This window comes from Erpetoichthys calabaricus, chromosome 12 (genome assembly GCF_900747795.2).
Source record: "Erpetoichthys calabaricus chromosome 12, fErpCal1.3, whole genome shotgun sequence".
NCBI lineage: Eukaryota > Metazoa > Chordata > Cladistia > Polypteriformes > Polypteridae > Erpetoichthys > Erpetoichthys calabaricus.
The window spans coordinates 41,784,309-41,809,742 of NC_041405.2; the positions used below are offsets into that span (position 1 = coordinate 41,784,309).

Sequence of the window (25,434 nt, forward strand, 5' to 3'; positions counted from 1 at the left end):
ATTATATAAAATTTTGTTAGAGTCCCTTCCTTTCAAAAATCCAAGAGGACAAAGGGAAAAAGATCTCTTAATTAATATATCAGAAAAGGAGTGGAAGGTAGCATTGCAGAGAATTCACTCGAACTCCATATGCGCAAAGCATAGAATTATTCAACTAAAAATTATATATCGAGCTCATCTGTCTCGCTTAAAACTGTCCAAACTGTTTCCAGGGCAAGATCCAATCTGCGAACACTGCAACCAAGCTCCTCACTGGGTCACATGTTTTGGGCATACACCAAATTAACATCATTTTGGACCAAAATTTTTAAGTGCCTTTCAGACAGCCTTGGTATCACAATCCCTCCTAACCCATAAACAACTGTGTTTGGTGTTCTTCCAGATGGACTTGAAGTGGAGAAGGACAAGCAAACTGTGATTGCATTCACTACACTTTTGGCACACAGACTGATTTTGTTAAATTGGAAGAATCCTAATTCTCCTCTAATAAGTCAGTGGGAAACCAATGTTTTATATTATTTGAAATTGGAAAAAGTCAAATTCTCAGTTAGAGGATCTGTACAGAATTTTTTCAAAACCTGGCAGGATCTAATCAATAATATTTTAGAATAAGAAGAAATAATTATTTCCGCATTTCTTTTCCTTCTCCATTTATTTATATATATATATATATATATATATATATATATATATATATATATATATTCCTTATTTATTTTTGCCCTATTAAAAAGCCCTTAGCAATTCTCCTTTGGCCATGTTTTCCTTCTCAAGGGTGGGGTTTGATTTGTCTTCAATCCTTTTTTGTATAAATTGATCTATTTGTATGGAATGATTACAATAAAATTAATAAATAAAATTAAAAAAAAAAAAATTAAATAATGAATACTGTCAATAATTACACAGGAGTGGTAGCACTGCTGTCTCGCAGGGAGTCACGTCACTGGTATTTTCTGCTTGGATTCCACACTGTGCTCCGGTTTCCTTCCAAAGATATGCAGATTTGGGGATTTGGTGCCGTTAAAATGACTCCAGTGTATGTGTGTGCTTGTATTCACCTTATTATGAGCTGAGGCCATGTCCAGGGATTATTTCTGCCTCGTGCCCAATCCTTGCTGGAATGGACACATCCCTGGATTGATGGATTTTATCATTAAATATCCTTTTCAGAGATATTGTGGTAAGGTATCATCGGAATTTAATGGGTGTTCCAGGCAATTCACAACACAGAGAAGCCGAACCTGTTCTCACCGCCATAATATCTCGCACTGCCACCTGCTGGATTCCTCCAAATTTACGTAAAGTATGCGCGCAAGCATAAACAGTAAAACGCTTGTGTTGCAGGAGCGTCCGCTGCAGCATGTGTCGCGTGAAGTATAAACCCAACCTTACAGGGCCCAGCCCACTGTTCAAAAACTGTCCCCGCTGCATTGTCCTAAGCGGAGCATCAGGCAGCGGGTGCTGTGTAAGCTAAAGTGCATTTGGTGTTCATGAATGCTTTATCCAGGTCTTTGGACCATATGACAGGGGACTTTGCAGACTGGCCCTGTAGTGCCTCATTTAAAGGTTGCATAATGAGAGCTACCTGAGGAATGAAGTGGTGGTACAAACTGACCATGCCCAAGAATACTTGGAGTGTGCATACAGGGCAGGGTTGTAGAAAAAAGAAGAAATCACACCCTCCTTTGAAATGCAATGTCCCAGGAAGTATATGACAGGCACTTCAACCAGGCACTTAGCAAAACTGATAATCAGCCCATGTAGGCTAAAGTGCTCAAAGAAGGCTCTGAGATGGGCAAGGTGCTCATCAGTGAAGGAGTTTGCAACCAAGATTTGATCTAGGTAGAAAAAATGAATTCAAAATCACTGAGGACAGAGTCCATCCACCTCTTGAATGTTTGCACAGCATTTCTAATGCAGGATATTGTACACAGGAATTCAAACAATCCGAAAGTAGTGATTACTGCTGTTTTGTGGATGTCTGCCAGATGCACAGGTACTTGGTGGTAGCATATGAAAAAATTATTGTTTTGAGGAGCTGTGCTGAGAAATCCTGTATATGTGGAATTGGGTAGAGGTCCAGGACTGTGCAGTCGTGCAAACGACAATAATACTTACACGGTCTAAAACCAACACCTGCTTTGGGCACCATATGGAGGGATGACGCCCACAGGCTGTTTGATCAGAGCACAATTCCAAGCTGTTCCATGTCAGCAAAGTCCACTTTTGCAATGGCCAGCTTTTCAGGGACCAACCGACAAATGTGCACGTGGACTGGTGGACCAGTAGCAGAAATAATAATAATAATAATACATTTTATTTATTTGTAGGCACCTTTGTAAACACTCAAGGACACCAAACAATAGACAAAACACAGATTATAAACAAAAGTAAAATACAAAAGTTAAAACCAGACAGAGCAATTGTAATCAAAGAGAAAAAGCAGTCTTAAACAAATGAGTTTTAAGTTTAGATTTGAAAAGTGAAAATGATTCAATATTTCTAAGCTCAGATGGTAGTGAGTTCCAAAGCTGGGGAGCAGAGCAACTGAATGCTGTGCTCCCCATAGTGGTAAGACGGACGAAGGGGACAGTCAAGTGGATGGAGGAAAAGGATCTAAGGGTATGGGAGGGAATGGCAACATGGAGGAGGGCAGACAGATATGGAGGGGCAAGGTTGTGAATAGTCTTAAAAGTTAGTAGGAGGATTTTGAATTGAATTCGGAACTGAACTGGAAGCCAATGAAGCTGCTGAAAAACGGTAATGATACGGTGAATAGAGAGGGTTATAGTAATGATGCAGGCAGTTGAATTCTGGACCAGTTGAAGCTTATAAAGAGATTTGCGAGAAAGACCAAAGAAAAGGGAACTGCAATAATCCAGATGAGAAGTGACAAGGCTAAGAACAAGGATAGCAGTTGTGTGGGGAGTGAGGGAGGGGCGAATACGATTAATGTTACGCAAGTGGAAATATGCAGACCGGGAGATGTTATTCATGTGGGACTGAAAGGATAAAGTACTGTCAAGGATGACACCCAGACTCTTAACCTGTGGGGAAGGGGAGACAAAGGAATTATCAATAACAAATGAAAAATGATCAGTTTTGGATAATGTTGATTGTGTACCAATGAGGAGAACCTCAGTTTTTGTCACTATTTAATTTAAGACAATTTGAAGAAAACCAGGATTTGATTTCTGCTATGCAATCAGTAAGTGAGGGGGGTGGAAAGGAAGCAGTAGGTTTGCTCATGAGATAGAGCTGGGTGTCATCAACATAACAGTGGAAGCTAATGTTATATTTATGAAAGATATTACCATGGGGAAGGAGGTAAATAATGAAAAGGAGAGGCCCCAGGACAGAGCCCTGGGGCACACCTGAAGTAACAGCGGTGGGTTGGGATGTGAAAGTTTTAAGCTGAACAAACTGAGTGCGGCCTGAGAGGTAGGATCTGAACCAATCTAGTGGAGTGTGGGTAATGCCAACCGAAGATAACCTATCGAGAAGAGTAGTGTGACAAATAGTGTCAAAGGCTGCACTCAGATCAAGGAGGATGAGAATAGTAATTAAACCAGAATCAGCTGCCATAAGGAGGTCATTAGTAATTTTTGTAGTAATTAGAAAGTGCCGTTTCTGTGCTGTGGAGGGGATGAAAACCAGACTGGAACTGTTCATACAGATTATTTTGAGGTAAATGAGAATGAAGTTGATATAGCCACTATTTTTTCAAGAATTTTGGAAATGAAGGGTAGATTAGAAATAGGATGAAAATTACTGAAATTAGTCGAATCGGCACCAGGTTTATTCAGTTTTGGGGTTATTGTAGCAGTTTTAAAAGATGAAGGAACAGTACCAGTAGTGAGACAAGAGTGGATTATAGCAGAGATAAAGGGGATACCAGAGAGGGGAAGCAGGCTTTGACTAGAACTGTAGGGAGGGGGGCCATTTGACAGGTGGATGGCTTAGACTTACAGACAAGATCTGAGATTTCTGAGAAAGTAGGAAGCTGAAAAGAGGAAAATGAGTGAGTTGGTGGGTGAAATTCAAATGAAGTACTGGAGGAATCCGTACAGAGAGAGTGATGAATCTTCTGGATTTTTTCATTAAAAAATTTAGTGTTCCACACCATGCTTGGTTTCTGTTGTCAAAACAGTGGGTTTTGTATAGCTGGGAGAATTCACTGAGAAGCAGGGCAAGTCACAAGTTTCAGCCATCATGTTGTACAGGGTAAAGGTAGTGACACTGCTGAGTGTGGAAGGTAGTAAAGTCCTTGGCGTCCATGAGGTGATTGTTCTTAAAATCAACCAGCAACCCTTTTTTACACAGGAAGTCTACATCAAACAACACCCTGGCCACCTTAGCCAAAACAAACATCCAACTGAAATGTCTTCCGCTGAATGATAAGGTGGTATGCCGCATTCCATAGGTAGGTATTCTAGCACCAGTAGCAGACTCCAATATGGGCCCTTTTCTCCCTGAAGCCACATCAATGGGTGATGCAGGTAGCATGCTCACTTGTGCACTAATATCACATAGAAAACCACAGCAAGACTGGGCATCTGTTATGTAGAGCAGTTGACCTACAAGGTCCGATGAGATAGTTTTTTCTCACTCAGGTGGGCTAAACTTAAAAGGTAGATTGCAGGCTTGCTAATGGGACTGATGAGGGCAGGCTGTCGGCCATTTTGACTAACTCTCAGAAGTGTACAACAGACACATTAGCTAGGGCAGTGTGCCCTTGTCCATCAACATGGTGTGCCTCCTCACACACTGCAGTGCACATGAATTATGTCTTTACAGTGGTTCAGCGCTTCATGCCCCTCCAAAGCACAGCAAGCAAGCTCACATGTGTCCAAGATCTTTCATTGCTTTTTACTCTTCTATCATGATTCATGGCCAAATGATTTAACCACATTTTGAGAAAATAAGACTGACACTTTTTAATTTACTGGTATTAAGAAGTTTTCTTGAAGAACACATGTGATGTCAGGGCTGTAAAAACTGAATGGAGATTTCTAAGAAGTCTGATTAAAGGCAAATTCCCAGATAAGTCTTAGAACAAGTGTTTCACAATATTCTACATCTTGCTGAGATCATGCTTGTTGTGCCTAATGCAGCAGCTCATTGTGAAACTGGCTTTTCAGCACAGAGCAGAATAAAATCAAAAGTGTTAAACTAACTCAATGTTCCAATCTTAGAAGATTTAGTCAGGATCAGCACAGAAGGCCCATCACTTCAGCAGTTTGATCCTGATCCTGTGTGAAACGCTGGCACAACCAACCACGTTGCACAAACAGCTTGATTTGGTCTGATTTAGAGGAAACTAGTCTCTGAGGGGGTAGATTACTGATATAGGTAGCACGCACAGCTGGTTTTATTTTGAAATGCTGAATCTCATAATAAAACAAACCATTACAAATCCTTGTAAACCCCAGAAACGGGCTCATTCTATCAAGCTCACTGCCTTTAACCTGGCTGTAACTTCTGTTGTACAAAGTAGGACAATGTAGCCTATAAGGTCGTAACAAAGGTTGGAGCAGTCTCTTTTACTCTGAAGAGCAACCAGTGTAGAACTGGAAGGGTGAGCCCTAACCTTGCTAAGGAAAGCAAGTGCACCATCAACACTGACACTATTTGTAAAATCCAAGCTTTCGCCTTGCAAAAGATGGGAGCTGACTGATCACCAGCTGATGCAGCAGATGTAACTTTGTTAGCAATTGAGGACACAGTAAAAATCTTAAAAGGGAAAGCCGTAGTATTACGTGCAACCAGAAGGCGTGACCAAGGCAAAGAAGGTAACAAGATCCTGAAACAAAGAGAAAAGGGTGCTGAAGAGCCTTCCATTTGTTTGAAGAAAGCCTACAAAAAAAGGAACAAAGCATAACCTTTACCAAAGCCATAAGTACACCTGCTTTGATTCTAAGAAATATTAATTCTAACTTAACAGTTTAGGACAAAGTCAGATAATGTATTATGATACTGGTGTTACTACAATTGAAAGGTAATAACCTTTTGAAGGATAGATTTAAGCTGTTATTTGTTTGTTCCATCCATCCATCCATTATCCTACCCACTATATCCTATCTACAGGGTCACGGGGGTCTGCTGGAGCCAATCCCAGCCAACACAGGGCGCAAGGCAGGAAACAAACCCCGGGCAGGGCGCCAGCCCACCACAGTTGTTTGTTCCTATATTCAATAAGATGGTGCAGAGAAGCACACACATAAATTACTGTGGGTGTTTAGGGGTTAGGTCAGTCCAGAACAGGGGCATCATGAATAAACGGGGCGCATGCACAAAAATGTTGTGTACACTCGTTTCCACGCACACTTTGAGATGTATAACAACTAAACTTGGTGTAAAGCCATGCACATTTTCACAGCAGCCTCCACCCTTGCATATGCAAGTTTCTGCTTGGTTTTGCAAACTGGCAGCACCCAGCATCAAGGCAGTGCTACTGTTTCTGTGCGATCTCCCTTTTTTCAAATTCACATCAATGACGTGGGACTTATCAAATATATTGAAATTAATTGCATATCGTTTACAAATTTAAGGCACTTGATCATCCTGTAACAATATAATGGTGCACACAATGGCCAAACTATTCCAGATATCATACCTGCTTTAGCATTGTTACTCTCAGTACACCACTCAAGTTTTTTAACCCATTGTATCTGTGTGGAACCACAGCATCTGCATGAATTCCACTCAGCCACGCACACAGTCTATTTGAACTTCGCCCATCCGGCAAACACTTCAGAGCCTTTCCTGCACAAATCTCAAGGCTCAGAAACAGTTTTATCCCAAGAGCTATAAACACACTCAATCACTACATCAAGTGGTCCCGGTAGATCTGTTTGTACTTATAATTACAATTACCTCACTGTAAACTTGCACTGCAACTGTAATATTGCACATCCTGAGCCACTGTATAAACCATTTGCACTATCTGCACTAAATGTACATGTATATTGTACTTATGCTTTCATAATATATATTATTAAATGTTTTTTATCACATTATTATTATTGTTATTATATCAGGTTATAGGAAAATAAATTTATGAAGGATTTGCATATTGAATCTTATTGTATCATACAATGACAATTAAGGAATTTAATTCAGTTCAGTAGAAGAGAGATTGTACTTACAGATGCTGATGAATGGGTTCTAAGCTGATTTAGATTTTCAAGAACTATCCTTCTGGCGCTGTGTGTAGAATACTAAGATGTATACTTGATGTGATTTTTATGATGAAATGCATTAAAGTATGCATATTACATTATACAGATGAATTGTTAATTTCATTTAAATAATGTATACTTTTAATAATTAAACATGTGGGGGCACAGTGGCAAAGCAGTAGTGATGAGCTGGCACCCCATCCAGGGATCATTCCTGTCTCATGCTGTATTCTTGCTGGGAATGGCGCGACCCTTGATAGATGGATGGAATAATTAAACATGTACTACAAAGATTTTTCAGTGTTCTTTAAAAGTTTTGAGGAATCAGTGCACTATGTTTACAGCTTGTTTTACATTTATTGCAGAGCTTATATTTTGGCAGTTGGTTACATGGAGAAAGAAAATGGAAGTACAGGAACTGTGGGTTGGTACTTTTGACAGACACAGTACTGCTACAATAAATTACTTCATCGAGGCTCACACGCATTCCAGCAAGAATCTTGTGGGAGACAGGAACATAGGGGAGGCAAGAACAATTCCTAGACGGGGGGGCTACCTCATCGCTACTGCTGCGCTACACCATGCCCCTGGTTTAATACATGCTTTAACACATTTCATCATGAAAATATCAAGTATACATCTTAGTATTCTAAAATGTTCAGAGAGCTGTAATATCATGAATATAATGTATTCTGTGTGGTGATCAGTGCCTGCAAGCTCCTGTCTGCAAAAGATGTGTGATTTGTGTGATTCATATACATAGAATACATAGAATACAAAGCATTTAACATGCTACATTAGTTACGATGAAATTTGAGAAAGTCTGAGATTTGGTAATTTGCCACAATACATCGTTTTGAAATAGAATATTTAAGGGGTTGTGTTCTAATAGTGCTTTTATGCTCTGCAATGCAGCATTTACACTGCAAAAAATGGAATCTAAGCAAGTGAGAAATATTTATATCATGACATTAAATCTTGTTTTTCTTATTGTAAAAATTATTGACTTATCAAAAAAATGTATTTACTTTAAGTAATCTTCTCAAGTAAATTTTGCTTACCCCTTTGGCAGATTTTTTTTTTGCTAAATAAAAGCAAAGCAACTCCCAAATTAAAGTTTTTTTTTGTATAGGTTTTGCATATTAATTTTTTGCAGTGTAACAGTACAATAAGTTTTTTTCCTAAATATATTAATAGACGGGTCATACTAAAAGACGTGGTGTTGACAGGAATAGATAAGTGTTCCATTTCTGAGTGACTGTAATAGATGTAAAAATGGAATCATGAAGGAAGGTTTAAAAAGAGGAAATGCATTTGGTGGAGAGCAATGAAAAAAAAAAAAAATCAAATAATGGATGGTTGGGAATGGTACAGAAAAACACATGCTCTGAAAACAAATCTAATCTGTAAACAGAAAAAGAAAGAGGAAGAAGGGTTTGAACTTTTGTCTTTAAGGAAGTGGGAAGAGGCCAGCCCAATTCCATGAAACAAATCGTCAAATGTGCCAATACCTCACAAATCCCAAGTTGGATAGGATATTGGTTGCCCACCAATGTTTAGTGGTGCAAGGGAGTGCCAATGTGGAATGGAGCCAAGGTACTTTTCTTTCCTGTGTCAAAAACACAGCATAATTTATATAAGGACTATATTCATCTACTCTTTTCTGTTTTTAACCTAATAAATGTTAATGGCTAGAAAGAGAGAGGAGAGACAGTTATTTTTTCTATAAGTAAGGCTTGAAAGGGAAAGCTGAGGATTTAACCATAGGATGATCGGATATAGGACATAAGTCCAATGGCACAGTTTAAAATTAGGACGAGAAATGACAACTTCACACTGGCTTGAATCAAAACTGAGTATTTGACAGGTCTTTGAGCTCTCCATAAAAACTAAATAATGGCTGACCTGAACTGATACCTTGAGGGAGAGCATTAAATTAAGAAAATTTAAACGAGGGAGAATATTTGCTTTACTCAGATAGCATGTCCATGTGAGGCCTACATTGGTCTCATATGGGCTTGAAAGTGGGACCCATCCTGGCAACCAAACTGGGCCTCACCAACTTTTGTTTGCTGCTTCCAGATTGGCCCCACAAGTGGAAGCCTATCTGGGATGATGCTGGATAACAGATGGGTCACAAGAGGAAAACCATGTGGGTAAACATTTATGCTGTACTTGGGTTTTATGTGGGGTATACTGCAACATCAGTATAGGGTTACATACAGGTTCCTTTATAGTGGATATTTCAAGGGTGAATTGTGAGCTACATGGGTTACCTTATTTTACGATAGCCACTTTTAACCTCTCCAAACCAAAAAAGAAAGCCCAATCAAAGAATATAATTAGCATGTTCTATTATATAAACTAATAACAAAACAACCAAATTATTAATAACAAACAGAAATTGAAATAATTTAATATGTGTTTGTTTTTATTTCTGTTTTTAAAATTATTAAAAAATGCAACAGAAATATTGAAATTTTTATTGCAAAATAAATTATATTAACAATTACAATAATATATGCACTTCAGTATTATTTACATACAGTACAGTATATTAATGAAGTCATTGCATAACAATAACTATCACAAATTCAGTAAAATTAATTATTTGTATATACTGTAATAAAGTTTAATAACAAGTAAATAATAAGCAATAGTTTAAAAAAATGCAAGGGTAAATGTGTAAAACAAAAAATTCTGCAAAAAACAATAATAGCATGAACATCAAAAAAAGAAAGAAAAATATATACAGTTCCAGACACCTTATTATATCTGCAATAACAATAATATTGATTCCATATAATGTCTAAAATTTTACATCATCTACTTGTCAATCCTGTATATATTTGGTAAGCTCTTCAGAACATCTGAAGGAGGCAGAAAAATAGACTTTAGTTACAGTATATAGAGTAAGAGTGCCTTTGAAACAAATGACAAACATATAGGATTTTGTTCTAATCTTCAAACATCACTAGTGGCTCCTCCTATAATTGGAGTGTAAGTAGCATGTTACAGCCAAGGGTGGGTTGTAATACATTTTTGCATCTCTTTGGTGCTCTATGATGAGGGTTACCGAACCCTGATGTTTGATGAAAATAATGAACAGCACAAATATTATTTTCTTAATTTCCTCTCTGGGAATTAGGCTTACTGAGTTGGAGGATGGTAGGATTACATCGATTTCATTTTTATTTACAAACTGAGTATTAGAAATTAATACTTTTTATAACAATTATATGCATATATGTATGTATGTGTGGAAGAAATTAATAATTCTTTTTTTTTTCTTTTCTAAAGGAGCCTGTTTAACATCATACCCTTGGTTGTTTCGTTGTTATTGTTATTATTGTATTAGGGTTTACTATGCTTATCCAGGGCCACTTTTTAACACAATTCCCTGGGTTTACTATTTTACTATCAAGATTATTGAAGATTTTATTTTATGCTTATAGTAATTGGACTGTACTGGCAATAGACATATAACTTTAATTCCCCATACCCCGCTGCTGGGGGGCTTGTTTTGTTTTGGACGTGCTCTGTCTCTAGGTATGTCAGAGGACTGGGACTTTGGGAAGTGGGGTCTAGCCTCACATGGGGTGGCAAAATGGGGAGTGGGGGGACTGGGGGGGTGGGTGAGAGAAAGAGAGCAAGCTATCTCTAATCTATCCTTTTAATCCTTATAATTATAAGTGCCAAAGTAACAATATGCTTCATGGCAATAACTCCTGGGAAAATTGGAAATTAAGGTCAAAGCTGTCTTATTTTCAGTTAAGACTAAAAAATGACAACAAAAGTTCAGAAGCAATGTCTCCAAGACCGAACAGTTAAGTTTGTGAGCTGGAATGTTAAAGGCTTGAATCATGAAATAAAGAGAATAAATTCTCTCACTTTTCAGGTCTAAATGCTATCCATCCATCCATCCATTATCCAACCCACTTTATCCAACTACAGGGTCACGGGGGTCTGCTGGAGCCAATCCCAGCCAACACAGGGCGCAAGACAGGAAACAAACCCAGGGCAGGGCGCTAGGGTGCGCACACACACATTCACACACCAAGCACACACTAGGGACAATTTAGAATTGCCAATGCACCTAACCTGCATGTCTTTGGACTGTGGGAGGAAACTGGAGTACCCGGAGGAAACCCACGCAGACACGGGGAGAAAATGCAAACACCACACAGGAAGGACCCGGGAAGCAAACCAAGGTCTCCTAACTGCGAGGCAGCAGTGCTACCCACTGCGCCACCATGCTGCCCAATTTATATCCAAGCAAATCATTTTTTTTTTAGAGACAAACACATCCTCAGAGGTTTCTGCAGGAACACTTTGTGAAACCCTGAAGGCCTTCTTAAGAGGACAAATTACCTGATATCTTTCCCACAGAAATAAATTGGAAACCAAGAAGGTATCAGAGCTAATCAACGAAATTACTAGAACAGATCAAGAACATGCCAGGTGTCCAAGTGAGGCTCTTCATAGGAAAAGGCAGGCTCTGTATTCAGAGCTCAACCTCTTAACAACTAAAGAAATTGAACAACTCATACTTAAATCAAGACATTATTATTATGCACATGGAGAGAAAGCTAATTAGATCTTAGCTCAGAAATCCACAAGCAAGAAGTTCGCAATACAATCAGCAATCACCAACACAAACGGAGACAAAATCATTGACCATAAAAATATAATGCATTTAGAGACTACTATAAATCCTTATATTATACTGAGATTAAAGAAGACCAGACACAATCTAATGCATTTATGGATGCATTACAGATATCACAAATAGATACCCTTAGTGCAGAGGAACTGGATAAACCTCTGGCATTATCAGAACTCTAGATGCTATAAACTCACTGCAGAGTGAGAAAGCAGCAGGCCCTGATGTCAAACCCTGCCAAATTTTATAAGGAATTCTCAAATCAGGTAGCTTCCCTTCTATTAGCAACATTTACAGAAGCTAGAGAAAATAAAATTCTACCTCAAACGTTTTGCCAAATATTACTTACTGTCTCTCCTAAAATAAGAACTTATTAAAATGTGCATCGTACAAACCAATTTCACTTCTGAATAATGATATTAAGATACTCTCCAAAGTCCTAGCTAGAAGGATGGAGAAAGTGCTGCCTTCGGTAATATCACAAGACCAAACTAGATTTATTAAAGGCAGACACTTAGTTTCCACTCTTTGATGCCTGTTTATTGTAATATATTAACCAACAATGTCAAACACCCTGGAGATATTATTATTGTTGGATGCAGAAAAAGCATTTGACATGGTTGAATGTTATTACCTTTTCACTACATTGGAGAAATGTTTGTTTGGCCTGAACATTTGTGCATGGATCAAACTACTGTATACCAATACAGAAGCTTCAGTTTGTATTAACAACATTAATTCAGACTACTTTAAACTAGAGCATGGTACCAGACAAAGAAGTCCCTTGTCACCACTGCTTTTTGCAATCGCCATTGAGGTACTGGTAATTTACTGTCAAAATGCTATTGAGACAAAGAGGATTATCAGAGAAGGACTGGAACAGAAAGTACTGTATATATCAGATCCACAAAATGCTGTGCCTGTAGTCCTAACAGCACTAACAGAATTTCAAAAGATTTCTGGTCTGAATAAAAGTCTACTCTTCCCACTGAATTTTCAAGCATACAATATTAGATTGGACACCTTCCCTTTTATTGTCGCAGATCAGTTTAAATACCTAAGGGTAAACATCACAAGTAAACATAAAGCTGTTTATCAACATAATGTTACCATCTGTATGGAAAAAATTAAGAAAGACTTGCACAAATCAGCGTTTCTCCACCTTTAAGTATTTGCGACCTGAGTTTTCATAACAGTTTTGCACCCCCCCAGACTTAAGACTTTTCAGTTTAATGTCACATTGTTGTAAAAACCCAATACAAACTCACAGCGGAGTATGCAGAGAAGCTAATTTTTATTAAAGAGTCTGCCACTTACATTTCCTAAAAATCATAGTCTTTCCACTCAATAACAAATAATGACATTATTTTAAGTCATCTACTGCTTTCTCTTATATTATTTTAAATGTTCAATTTTACAGAATATGATTTAAGTCCATGGTTTATTAGTAAAATAAATTTTTCATAAACATTTACAGTGCCATGTTGCTTATGAAAATGAAGTACACCATTTTATGAAGATATTACAATTTAATTTTGGTCAGACTAAGAATTTTTAGTGTATCAAGGATTGGTATTAGTATTATCATTGCCAGACAGTGTGGTTGGATATTTACTATCACATACAGTAAATGATAAGAATAACAGACAAATCTTTTTTTTATCATATAGGAGACAAGTAGCTTTGTCTGTTTATTAAGACTGTCTCAATCTCACATTCTTAACTGAAACTCAACTTTTTGAAAAAATGGGAAGAGAAGCTGTGATTTTGCATCATGGTTGATTTGAAATATATTTTAATTTACAATAAAAGTTTCAGTATTTACATTGAAAATAATGGGCAAAATAATAATAGGTCAACTGACGTCAAACCCAAAAGCAGAAACCGTGAGGATCCCAAACTTTACACCTTTGATGTACAAATTCTCATCACTATCCTGATAAGAATCAAGAATAACAGAAAAACATTTGAATGCAGTGTAAATAAACAAGTCGAGTCAGCCCAAAAATAGAGTTACTATTAAGTACTAAATACTGTTTTTAAAGATTACCATTACAGAGAGTGAGTTTAAGAAAAGGCACTATCAAATTGTAAGAAATTTGTAGTACAGTGTGTTACGAATCACTAGCATTTTTCTGGCATTATGGTTAGGGCTGTAGAAAAAAAAAATTAATTTGTAAATTCATTGTGTTCCAAACAGAAATGATTCTGATATTAATTTTATTATTATTTTTCTAGTGTTTGTTGACTAAGACTCTCTTAAGCAGTTGTACAGGTACAAGATGCCTGACCACACTTGATTTTTATAGTAAATACTTCACATTATGTTTTTTTATCTGTTATACATAATTGTTTAAGTCCACTATCTACAATGTCTTGACTATGACATTTTTATCCATTTACATGTTTCTATATGAAAGTTTGTTATTTTGTGTTTGGTCTAGTGCATCAATATAACAGGATAAATCTTAAAATTCATTATCAGTTCATATCGCTTAGATTGAGGTGAAAAAAATGACTTGTATTTTAAATTTTCATAAAAGTTGTATATAAATCCCAAATCAAACACATACAAAATGTCCAAAGAAGTCTCTGTCACTTTAAAATTAATTTAATTATTACTAAATAACATTTAACAGGAACATGGAGGGCCTGACTCAAATAATAAAGATAACAAGTGAAATGTTTCATTTCAGAATGTTTTCCTTTACTACAGTAAATTTTAAACAAAACTGGCATCACTTTTTAAAACTATAATGTATTTTAGAAGATATAATCCAAACAAATGTTCTGGAATTTAACTGAATCAAGTTGAATCATAAATCTGAATAAATATCCGGACCTAACTAGTCTAGTCCTCTACCATTTATTATCCTGCAGCAAAATTCCAAATCATAATGAAAAGGAAAATGCTAACTCATGGAGAGACTAAATACAGCAGCCAAATATTGTCCTATGTAAACTTGCTGGATCTTTCTGTAGAAAAAAGGCAGTCCCTCAAGAGCTGTTCTTTGCCTTTGTGCTACTATGTCTGTAACCTTAAACAAAAATGTTAAATTGGTTTAAACACCTGCAAGGATCTGTAATTACCTTGTTTTACCAATTTGAATATATGTTTAGCTATTGAAAAACCACACACCCAAGTATATAGATCAAAAACAGAGCACCCCATAGAGATCATGATTTGGCTCTAAGCAATGCGATCAACTACAACCTTTGAATAAAATTGACTTTGACTTCTATGTGAAGTGTTGCTGTAACAATACATTTATTAAACAGGTCATTCTTTAAAAAATAAAGTATTTATGAAGGCTGTGCACTTAAACAAGATGTTAATAATGTTTAAAAATATATACTGTATTTCAACATTAAACATCAGAAGAAAATACCTGGTCATCTATATTGTGCAATAAATTTTTTAATGCTTTCTGTAGAGCTTCAGCAGATCTGCTGTATATTTTTCCAGGGACCAAAGAAAAGTGCTCATCAGTTTTCATAATTCATGGCAGATCTGGTGATGATAAAAAAAATAATAATAATAATTCATTTCATTTATATAGCGCTTTTCTCAGTACTCAAACCGCTATGTCCAGCTTTAACTCAGTATCATGTTAGTGACATTGTTACCAAAACAAAATCACTTCCTTCATTCTCACAAAAAAGTGTGGACCAACAATAGGTGGCTCAGTCTCTACCACCTCATTGTGGTAAAGAAGCTTCTGTTGACATATCATTCGATTGGAGTTGAACCTTTGACAGAACTGTTAGCACTCCTTGTGTGACTGTATAAGCTAAGATAAAAGAACTTAAATACCTTTAAAAGGAGCCTTTCCTGTTGCATGACTGAAGTGCTTTCTCGATGCTGAAGCCCGAGTGGCCATCCCGACAACTGTGATGAAACAGAGAGGGAGCATCTCTCTTTGGACTGCCTTTCCCAAGATTTCTTCCATTTTTTCTTTACTAGTGTTTTTTTTCATAGTATTTCTTTGTCTTCTTAGAGAGTCAAGGCTGTGGGGCTGTCAAAGAGGCAGGGCCTGTTAAAGCGCATTACGTCAGTTCTTGTGTGATTTTAGGCTATACAAATATAAATTGTATTGTATTGTATCTCCATGATGAAAACGCAGCTCACAGTACCAGCGCAGCCCAGGTTAATTTCTGGACATATGTTGATGGCAGACCTGGTAGAACAACGTGTCGATCCTCAGTCAGAAATAGACGAAAAGGATGGACAGGGCTTGATAAAGTACGTAAAAGACTTAAAGAGGAAGGAATCTAACTGTGAGAAAATAAGCACAGTTATTGAAAAAGACTTTTATGCTTTGATGACAGAATATACAGTATAAAGTTAAATGGTAAATTATCTTTGCAAAGCAATAAAGATAAACGAAAGAAACTGCGTAAAAGCTTTGATGCTAAACTGAAGACTCTAAATACATTTCTTGGAAAGATGATGCACTGGATTAGGAAAATGTCAAAATAAAAGTCTCTTCCAGTTCTACAAACCAAATACTCTTGGATCAGTTCAAGGGGTACAGATTTATCAACGGTGTCACTCCAGCCGACAGTGTCTCTCAAGTTTCTGTAATAACAAAAAGTCGAGCGGGTTCAGCAGCTACCTCGGCTAGTGTCCTCAGGGCTCAAGAGGCAGTGCACGCAGTGCTGCTAGCCTGAGCGGCAGCTCAAAAAAGGCAGCAGAATCTAGATTTGGAAGTGGCACAGTTAAAAAGCTCAGCTAAAAGAGATTAGCTGGCCCTACAGTTGGCAATTGCAGAATCCAATGCAGGATTGAGAGCTCTTAAAGGATGCACTTACATTATAAGTAAACCAAACTTTATAGTGTCCTTGAAAATCCAGATGAAAAGAATGAAGAGTCATATGGTGCAAGTATTTATATTTCTTTGTATACTAATGAAAGTATATATGAACCTCACAAGGAACACTATGAACAGCAAAATGAACAGAAAAAGTCACAAGTACCATATGTACCTTAGAAAGGTCCCAGTGTTTGCTGGTGACCCATTGGACTATGTGAACTTTGCCAGAGCATTTAAATATGCTGTTGATGAGGTGGTGGAGAACCTCCAATATAAATTAGAATTCTTAGCACAATTTACCAAACGTTCACCCCAAGAAATTGTTAAAGGCTGTATATACCTGCTGCCAGCCGAAGGCTACAGAATTGGCCAGGAAGAAGCTCGAGGCCTTTTATGGAAACCAGCTACAGACAGCCGATGCATACATGAAGAAAGCCAAGAAGTGGTTGCAAATGAAGTTGAACGATGGAGCAGGTCTGAGGGAATACACAATCTTTCTTTGTAGCTGTATGAGCCTTATGTCCAGCATGAAGAATGGGCATGAGTTTGACAACAGCGCAAAATCTTCATATTATAACCTCAAAGCTTCCCCAAGAACTGTGAGGATGTTGGCAATGTACAGCTTGGGAAATTGAAAGAAAAAAAGAAGAGGCGCACGTCTTGCTGACCTAGTTGACTTTCTGGAACAACAGGCAACTGTCACAGGTGTCTGGTCACACTTATAGGTAATCTAATTTAGGCACCATTAAAATATCCGACTATGCCACCCAGTTTTATTAAGAGACTGGGAACTCCTGAAATTTACCAATAACAGCACACAGATTTCTTTAAATTGGGCGGTGAGTAAACACACAATGAAAGACACAACAGTAATTTTAGAAAGAAGCAACAGTAAGTTCTATTACACAAAACAATATAAGGTACATTAAAAAGATAAATGAACATAACAAAAACTAAACATATCAGGAATCAATTTCCCTTTTTTTAAAAAAGGAAAATACACAGTTCACCCTCTAAAAGTCCGTGAAAAACAAAAATGGAGGATACAACCTTTAGTGGTGCAGAGTCCAGTTTGTTCACTGTGTTACCCCAACACTTAATCGTTCAACTGTCCATGGATGCACTCTGTTCCCCGGACACTCGTTCCCCTACAGAAGTTGTGTAAAATTGTTGACTCCCTGTCAGCGTCTCTTCGTTGTTCCTTTTTCTTCCACTCTGGGCTCCTTGTGTTGCTGGGACCTAGGCACGCTGCATTTCTTGTTTGTCAGCTTTGCTGGGTCCTTTCATGCAGATTCCCTCTCTCGCTGAACCCACATCCGGCGTCTCTTTGTGGAGCTGTCTCTTCCTCCCTGGAAGTGTTGCCATCCTTGTGCCTCACGTCGTGCCAGCCAGGTACCCTTGTCTGCCTGCGAGCTCCTGTGCCCTGTCCGAGTGTCTTGGCAGCGTTTCCTGTGGACTGTCCCTGCCTTCTGCTGCCCAGGAGTTTATATTTACTTCAGTCCCTGCTGTTGTCAGTCCTGGACAAACAGTTTAATCAATGGCACATCTAAATTGCCTGGGTTTAACAATTAATGAAAACACAAGTTAACCAAATGTATGGTTACCAAACATTAATAAGTACAGATATGCTGATTAGAAACCAATATTTCCGAGCCAGGTAAATACAGACATCCTCCAAGGCCAGACTTCAAAGCAGTGACTCCCTTGCAATACAGCAAATACCGTTAATAAGTACAGATATGCCGATTAGAAACCAATATTTCCAAGCCAGGTAAATACAGACATCCTCCAAGGCCAGACTTCAAAGCAGTGACTCCCTTGCAAGACAGCAAATACCATTAATAAGTACAGACAGCCTTTTAACTTCTCACCCCCCAGTCCCAACAGTGGGTGCCTAATGTAACCACCCAGTGTACAAAAAAATGTAAAAGTGTCCCCCTCTGACACAACTATAGCGGTTAGCACTCACTAACAAAGTCATACTTTTGAGAAAGGAAGGGTAAATTTCCCCTGAAATATGGCCCAAGAAAAAGCAGTTTTGCTGCAAACTTTTCTGTTGCTGTTTGAAAGGGGATTCCAGATACCTCAGTCGAAAAGGCAGTTTGTGCATTCATTGAGACATGTCTATTTTGCAATAAAAGTCATGCTCTAATTGAATGCAGTATGTTCCAGAGATTAAAGTATGAAAATAGAACTGACTTTTTGAAATCTAAAGGCTTATTCTTTAAGTGCCTTTAGCAAGGAAATCATAGTAAAGACTGTGTAGAAAAAATCAAATGTCAAATATGCTCTAAGTCACACACAGTCATTTTGCATGTGAATAAAGAAATCGGTGCCAACCCAGTATAAACCACACCCAGTATAAAAGAACACACTGAGTCGGAAAAGAAGAATTTTTTTTTTCATATGTTTCTGTGAAACCATTATAGAAGTGCACTGCTACCGAGGCTGGTAAAGAGTGTGTCCTAGCTGTGGTCCCAGTTAAAATTAAATCTAAAATGAGTGAAAAAATGTGTAGAAACGTATGCTGTAATAGACTCTGGCAGTACAGATACATTCTGCACAGAAAGCTTTTCAAGAGCAATTACATTTTGCAGGAAGAAAGGCTCCGCTTCCTAAATACGAAACTGGGCTAGTATTTTCTCAAAGGGAGAATATGTAAGAGACATACAGATGTGCGCTGGTTCCTGTGGAGGAAACGAAGAGGGCTCATTATGTTCTCTTGGAGGGGAGAACTGAGCTGCCTATTGGGGTTGAGATCCCAGCTAAATACGGACTTTCCCCAGACCAGCAGGTAGAAAAATTAAGAAAATGTGAGTTAGATCCTGAGAGAACAGGCACAAGCTCTCTGGGAACGAATAGCACAATGGCTAAGGCCATTCAAACTTACAACTTTTCAAATAGTGCAGCTGGTAGCCTGCTTGCTTCTATTAAAGGGACTCCCCAAAAACTTTACCAGGCCGGTCTGGGGAGATTTCCACACCATGGAGGAACTTATACAGCTCCTAGAAACATCGAAGCCAGCCTGGCAATCTGAGGAAGCATAATGGTCCTCTAGTGGATTCTGTGGGGATTACGTCACACAAACTAGGTCTCTTTCATATAAACCAGACCCTGTTCCAAAGTTCCCAGGCCCTGGGGCGTGCAACCTACCCGGGGATGAGGAGGGATGCAGGTGGACAGGGAGAGGCAGCTTATGTGCACTTGTCAACACCCTGACACAAGCACATACGGGAGTAGTAATCATTAATGGTTACAAAGTCGAAGTACTCCTTGATTCCGGCAGCAACATTTCCATTATTGTATATGTATGTATTGATATGTATTACCACGACAATGAATAAAAGTGAAGACCAGTGTTACATGTATACATGGGGAAATCCGTAAATATAAAACCACCCAGGAGGATCGCTGAAAAAATGCCTCGTGGCGGTCCTCCCGAATCCACCTTTCGCTATGATTCTGGGGCGGGACTGGTCTGATAATAAATGCGGTGTACTACTGACCATTCCCAAACAAAACTTAGTCTTAGCGATAGACGAGGATGACTCCACACCATGTAACCAGCTGGTGCAGAGAGATACGGACAGGCAGACACCCTCTCTCTGAGATACATTCTCAATTCAGAGAAATGCAGACTGGTTTCAAAAGGGAGAAGTGGAATGACAACTCCCTAAAATTTGCGAAAAATGCAGTAGTACTTGTCAATAGCCAACACACTCATCAGCCCATGCCACAGGGTCCTCACTTTGTGATAGAGAACAACCTATTACATCGAGTAGCAGAGCATGAGGGGGAGGTGAGGAAGTTGTTGTTTATCCAACACACTTACTGGCGGCAAGTCTGTGAATTAGCGCACGAAGGGGGATTAAGCTCCGATTATATTGGCCAGCAATTATTGAGGAGGTTCGCCGTTTTTGCTTCTCTTGTCCAGAGTGTCAATTATGGCAAATTCCTAGGAAGGACCGAGCTCCTCTCGTTCCTCTTCCCCTGATTGATGTTCTCTACGAGTGAATTGGGGTGGATATTGTAGGCCCCTTAGAGCCCTCAGCTCGAGGATATAAATATATCTTAGTCCTCGTTGATTATGCTACTCGATATCCAGAAGCTGTTCCTTTGCGCTCAGCAACATCAAAGGCAATCGCACGGGAACTGGTAGAGGGCTTTACGCGTATCAGCATCCCTAAAGATCCATTCACCTTGGATACGTTCAGGGAGGTTGCCAAGTTACTCGAAATAAAGTACTTAAAGACTGTGGTGTATCATCCTCAACCTGACGGTCCGGTAGAGAAGTTTAATCAAACTCTCAAACAAATGCTTTGCAAAGTGGTCAGCATGGATGGGAAGAACTGGGATCAGCTCCTCCACCTCGTGCTCTTTGCCTATCGGGAAGTTCCACAAGCATCTATGGGTTTTTCGCCGTTTGAATTACTATATGGACGACAACTTCAGGGATTATAGGATATTTTGAAAAAACAACAACAACAACAACATTTATTTATATAGCACATTTTCATACAAACAATGTAGCTCAAAGTGCTTTACATGATGAAGAAAGAAAAAAAGACAAAATAGATAAGAATTAAAATAAGGGAATACTAAATAACATTAAGGTCCAATGGCCAGGGAGGACAGAAAAAACAAAAAAAAAAAAAAACTCCAGACGCTGGAGAAAAAAAATAGAATCTGCAGGGAATCCAGGCCACGAGACTGTCCAGACCCCTCTAGGCATTCTACCTCACATAAATTACCTCAATCAGTCCTCATTGTATTCAGAGTTCTCATGGAAGAACTTGATGATCATGATCAAGTGGACTTCCGGCCTTTAATCCATCTACAGTATGTAGAGACATCATGGTACTTTGATCAGGTGGTGGTGGTGCAGATTGCCACCACAGAAAACTGGAAAAAGAACAGAAGAGAAGGTAGGGGTTAGTACGGATTTTGCAGCCACCATGAATAATAATGATAATTAATTGAATATGCAGAGCATCAGGAATTAACTAAGATGAAGCTTTGAGAAAGCCATGTTAAAGTAATGTGTTTTCAGCAGTGTTTTAAAGTGCTCCACTGTATTAGCCTGGCAAATTCCTATTGGCAAGCTATTCCAGATTATAGGTGCATAACAGCAAAAGGCCACCTCACCATTTCTTTTAAGTTTAGCTTTTGGAATTCTAAGTAGACACTCATTTGAAGATCTAAGGTTACGATTTGGAGTGTAAGGTGTAAGACATGCTGAAATATAAGATGGAGCGAGATTATTTAAGGCTTTGTAAACCATAAGCAGTATTTTAAAGTTAATTCTAAATGACACAGGTAACCAGTGTAGTGACATCAAAACTAGGGTGATGTGCTCGGATTTTTGTTTCCGAGTTAAGATTCTAGCAGCTGCATTCTGCACTAGTTGCAATCGATTGATGTCTAAGAGGAGTGCGTTACAGTAATCTAGTCGACTGAAAACAAAAGCGTGAACTAATTTCTCAGCATCTTGCAATGTTATAAGAGGTCTAACTTTTGCTATTTTTCTTAAGTGAAAAAATGTTGTCCTAGTAATCTGATTAATATGTGATTTAAAATTCTGGTCATAGTCAATAGTTACCCCTAAATCTTTTTCCTCCGTCTTGACTTTTAAGCCTAATGCATCACGTTTATTTCTAATACCCTCATTATATCCATTATTGCCAATCACTAAAATTAGCAGGACAAAAAGGGTAGAAAATCCTTTTCCCCAATTTAAATGCTTATTCTAAAATGTTATTGATTAGGATCCTGTCAGGTTTAAAAAAAAATTAGCACAAAGTACAATTTTGCACAGAATGAGAATTAAATTTTTCCAATTTCAAATCTATATATATAAAAGTCAATGTGTGTATGTATGTATATACAGTATATAAAAAAAGCACTTTGAGCTACTTTTTTGTATGAAAATGTGCTATACAAATAAATGTTATTATTATTATCTGGGTAGGTTGGGGGGTGATCTTGCGATTTTGTATATATGTTATCATCCAGTTGACACTCGGAACGACCACCAGAGGGCGAACTGGAGGCAACTGCCAGCATTCTTTATGTTTGAGCACCACTGCTCCCCTGTTGCTTTTGAAATTAAATAGAATTGGCAGGTTCAGAGCGTCAACTGGATGATAACATACATACAAGAACGCAAGACAAACACATTAGTGAGTCTTCATTGTTTGTTAATTTATTTTTATTTTTAAAGTCGTGTTTTCTTTTAATTATATTTTTCTCAAACAATTAAAAAAAACAACTTTATTTTCCTCCCAGGCAACGCTGGGTATTTCAGCCAGTAGTATATAACACTGACTTTAAAGAGGTGTGTTAAGATTCTCCCAGTTGAGCAAAATAAATCTACGTGTCAATAATGAAGTAAAGACAATTACAGTACAACTTGTTTGTCCTTCTCCACTTTAACCCCATCTGGGTGTACACTAAACACAGCTGTATTAGGAGAGATAGTGACACCAAGGCTGTCTGATAGGCATTTAAAAGGCTGGAGGTTGATTGCAATGTTCGCAGGTTGGATCTTGCCCTATGAACATTTTGGACAATTTTAAACGAGACAGATGTGCTCAATAAAAGATTTTAAGTTGAATAATTGTATGTCGTGCGGCACGGTGGTGCAGCGGTAGTGCTGCTGTCTCGCAGTAAGGAAACCTGGGTTCGCTTCCCGGGTCCTCCTTGGGTGTAGTTTGCATGTTCTCCCCGTGTCTGCGTGGGTTTCCTCCCACAGTCCAAAGACATACAGGTTAGGTGCATTAGCAATCCTAAATTGTCCCTAGTGTGTGCTTGGAGTGTGGGTGTGTGTGCCCTGCGGAGGGCTGGCACCCTGCACGGGGTTTGTTTCCTGTGTTGGATGGGATTAGCTCCAGCAGACCCCCGTGACTCTGTAGTTAGGATATAGCGAGTTGGATAATGGATGGATAATTGTATGCCTTGAGCATATGGAGCTAGAGTGAATTCTGTGCATGGCTGCTTTTCTGAAACGATCCTTTTCCCACTGTACTTTGGGATCTTTGAAAGGGAGGGACTTTAAAACGTTTTTATATATTACAGAAATGCTGTCTGAGTCCTCAAGACCGATCAATATTTCTTCCAGAATAGAAGTAGGTGGGAGGTGAGGAAAATTGGGCAGATTTTTTAGAAATTTTCTAATTTGGAGGTAGTGGAATAATTGTGTTGACAGAAAGTTAAATTGGGGGTGTAATTATTCATAGGATGCAAAGACATTATCTATGTACAGATCTCTAAGTGATTTAATCCAGTATGTTTCCCAAACAGTAAAAACTGCGTATGTTTGAGAGGGCGGAAAAAGGTGGTTATCGTGTAGAGGTGCCACAGATAAAAGCTTCTCTGTCTTGAAGTACTGCATACATTGGCTCCATATTCTAAGTGAATGAAGCACAACTGGGATGTTAGTATATTGGTGATAACTCATATTTATTGGTGTACAAAGCATCCATCCATCCATTATCCAACTCGCTATATCCTAACTACAGGGTCACCGGGGTCTACTGGAGCCAATCCCAGGCAACACAGGGCGCAAGGCAGGAACAAACCCTGGGCAGAGCGCCAGCCCACTGCAGGTGTACAAAACAAGAAATATAAAGAAGTACTGCAGGATTTAATTTCTATTATCGACCAAGCTTGTATGTGTTCATCTCTTTGTGTCAATGTCCAGGTTTTTATAGATTGTATGTTTGCTGCCTAGTAATAAAATTGAAAGTTAGGTAGAGCAATGCCACCTTCTGCCTTAGGTCTTTGTAGGTCGCCCTTTGGATGTGTGGATGTTTTGAATTCCAAATAAATATTAGGTTATGAGTGAATCTAACTTCGTAAAAAAATATTTGTTAATGTATATTGGAATGCTTTGAAACAGAAAAAGAAGCTTAGGAAGAATATTCATCTTGACAGTGTTAATTCTTCCAGCTAAAGTGAGATGAATGGTAGACTATGCAAGTCTAAAATAATCTATATTATCACAATATTAACATAACACCATTGTCTATATACTAATATTTATAGAGGTTTGTGTATTTTTTGTTTATGATCTTTCCAATGCACAGTCTTATAGTTTAGCAACAAAATATTTCACTACATATTGTACTGTGAAAAATTGTATGTGACAAAATTTGATTTGATAAACCATTAATTCAATTCAAATAACAGCAAGAAACAATGATATACTTTTTTCCCCATCTATTCATTTCAGAGGTAGTTTGAGGAGAGATTCTCGTGACAGGAGGTTGTCCCAGGGGTCAAGCCAGTTACCTCTGGGTTAAATATGGCCATGTCAGCAATCTTCAGTATGCCTCAGTGGATAATTCTAAAAAAAAAAAGCCTTGTGTGAAAGAGCTAGCAGTCATAACAGTTACAACTGGGCAATTAGGTAGCGTTTTGGTAGGTTTTGTTTATTTTATTTGATTTCTGTTTTTATTCATAGACATTGCGTTTGCATCTTCCAGTATTCCTAGCTCACAATGATCCATAGAGCACAAGAGTTTATAATGCTAAAGTGTAAAACAAACCAAGACTAAAAATTATTGCTGTAAGGCAAGGTAAGAAGTTTGCACGGTTGAAAAAAGTGTGTTGAGCAGGACCAACATGCCATGCTTTCTGGTCACAGATTGATGCCAGAAAAGATTGAATTAGAGGCAGTAAAGTGGTGAGTTTAGCATTCCAGGTAAAGAATGCATCCAAGCATTCCACTCAAGGTAAAGAAGCTAGGTTGTTTCACCTAAATCCTTCCCCATGTGCC

General features: G+C 38.3%; 2 protein-coding genes across 3 annotated transcripts in view; one reads left to right on the forward strand and one right to left on the reverse strand.

The window, feature by feature from the left end:
• The window catches only part of LOC127529743 (craniofacial development protein 2-like), a 928,907-nt gene that overhangs the window by 737,315 nt on the left and 166,158 nt on the right, over window positions 1-25,434 (reverse strand). The gene's annotated exons all lie outside the window — the stretch shown is intronic.
• Window positions 1-25,434, forward strand: part of LOC114662104 (FERM domain-containing protein 7) — a 250,094-nt gene that overhangs the window by 223,338 nt on the left and 1,322 nt on the right. The window lies entirely within an intron of this gene.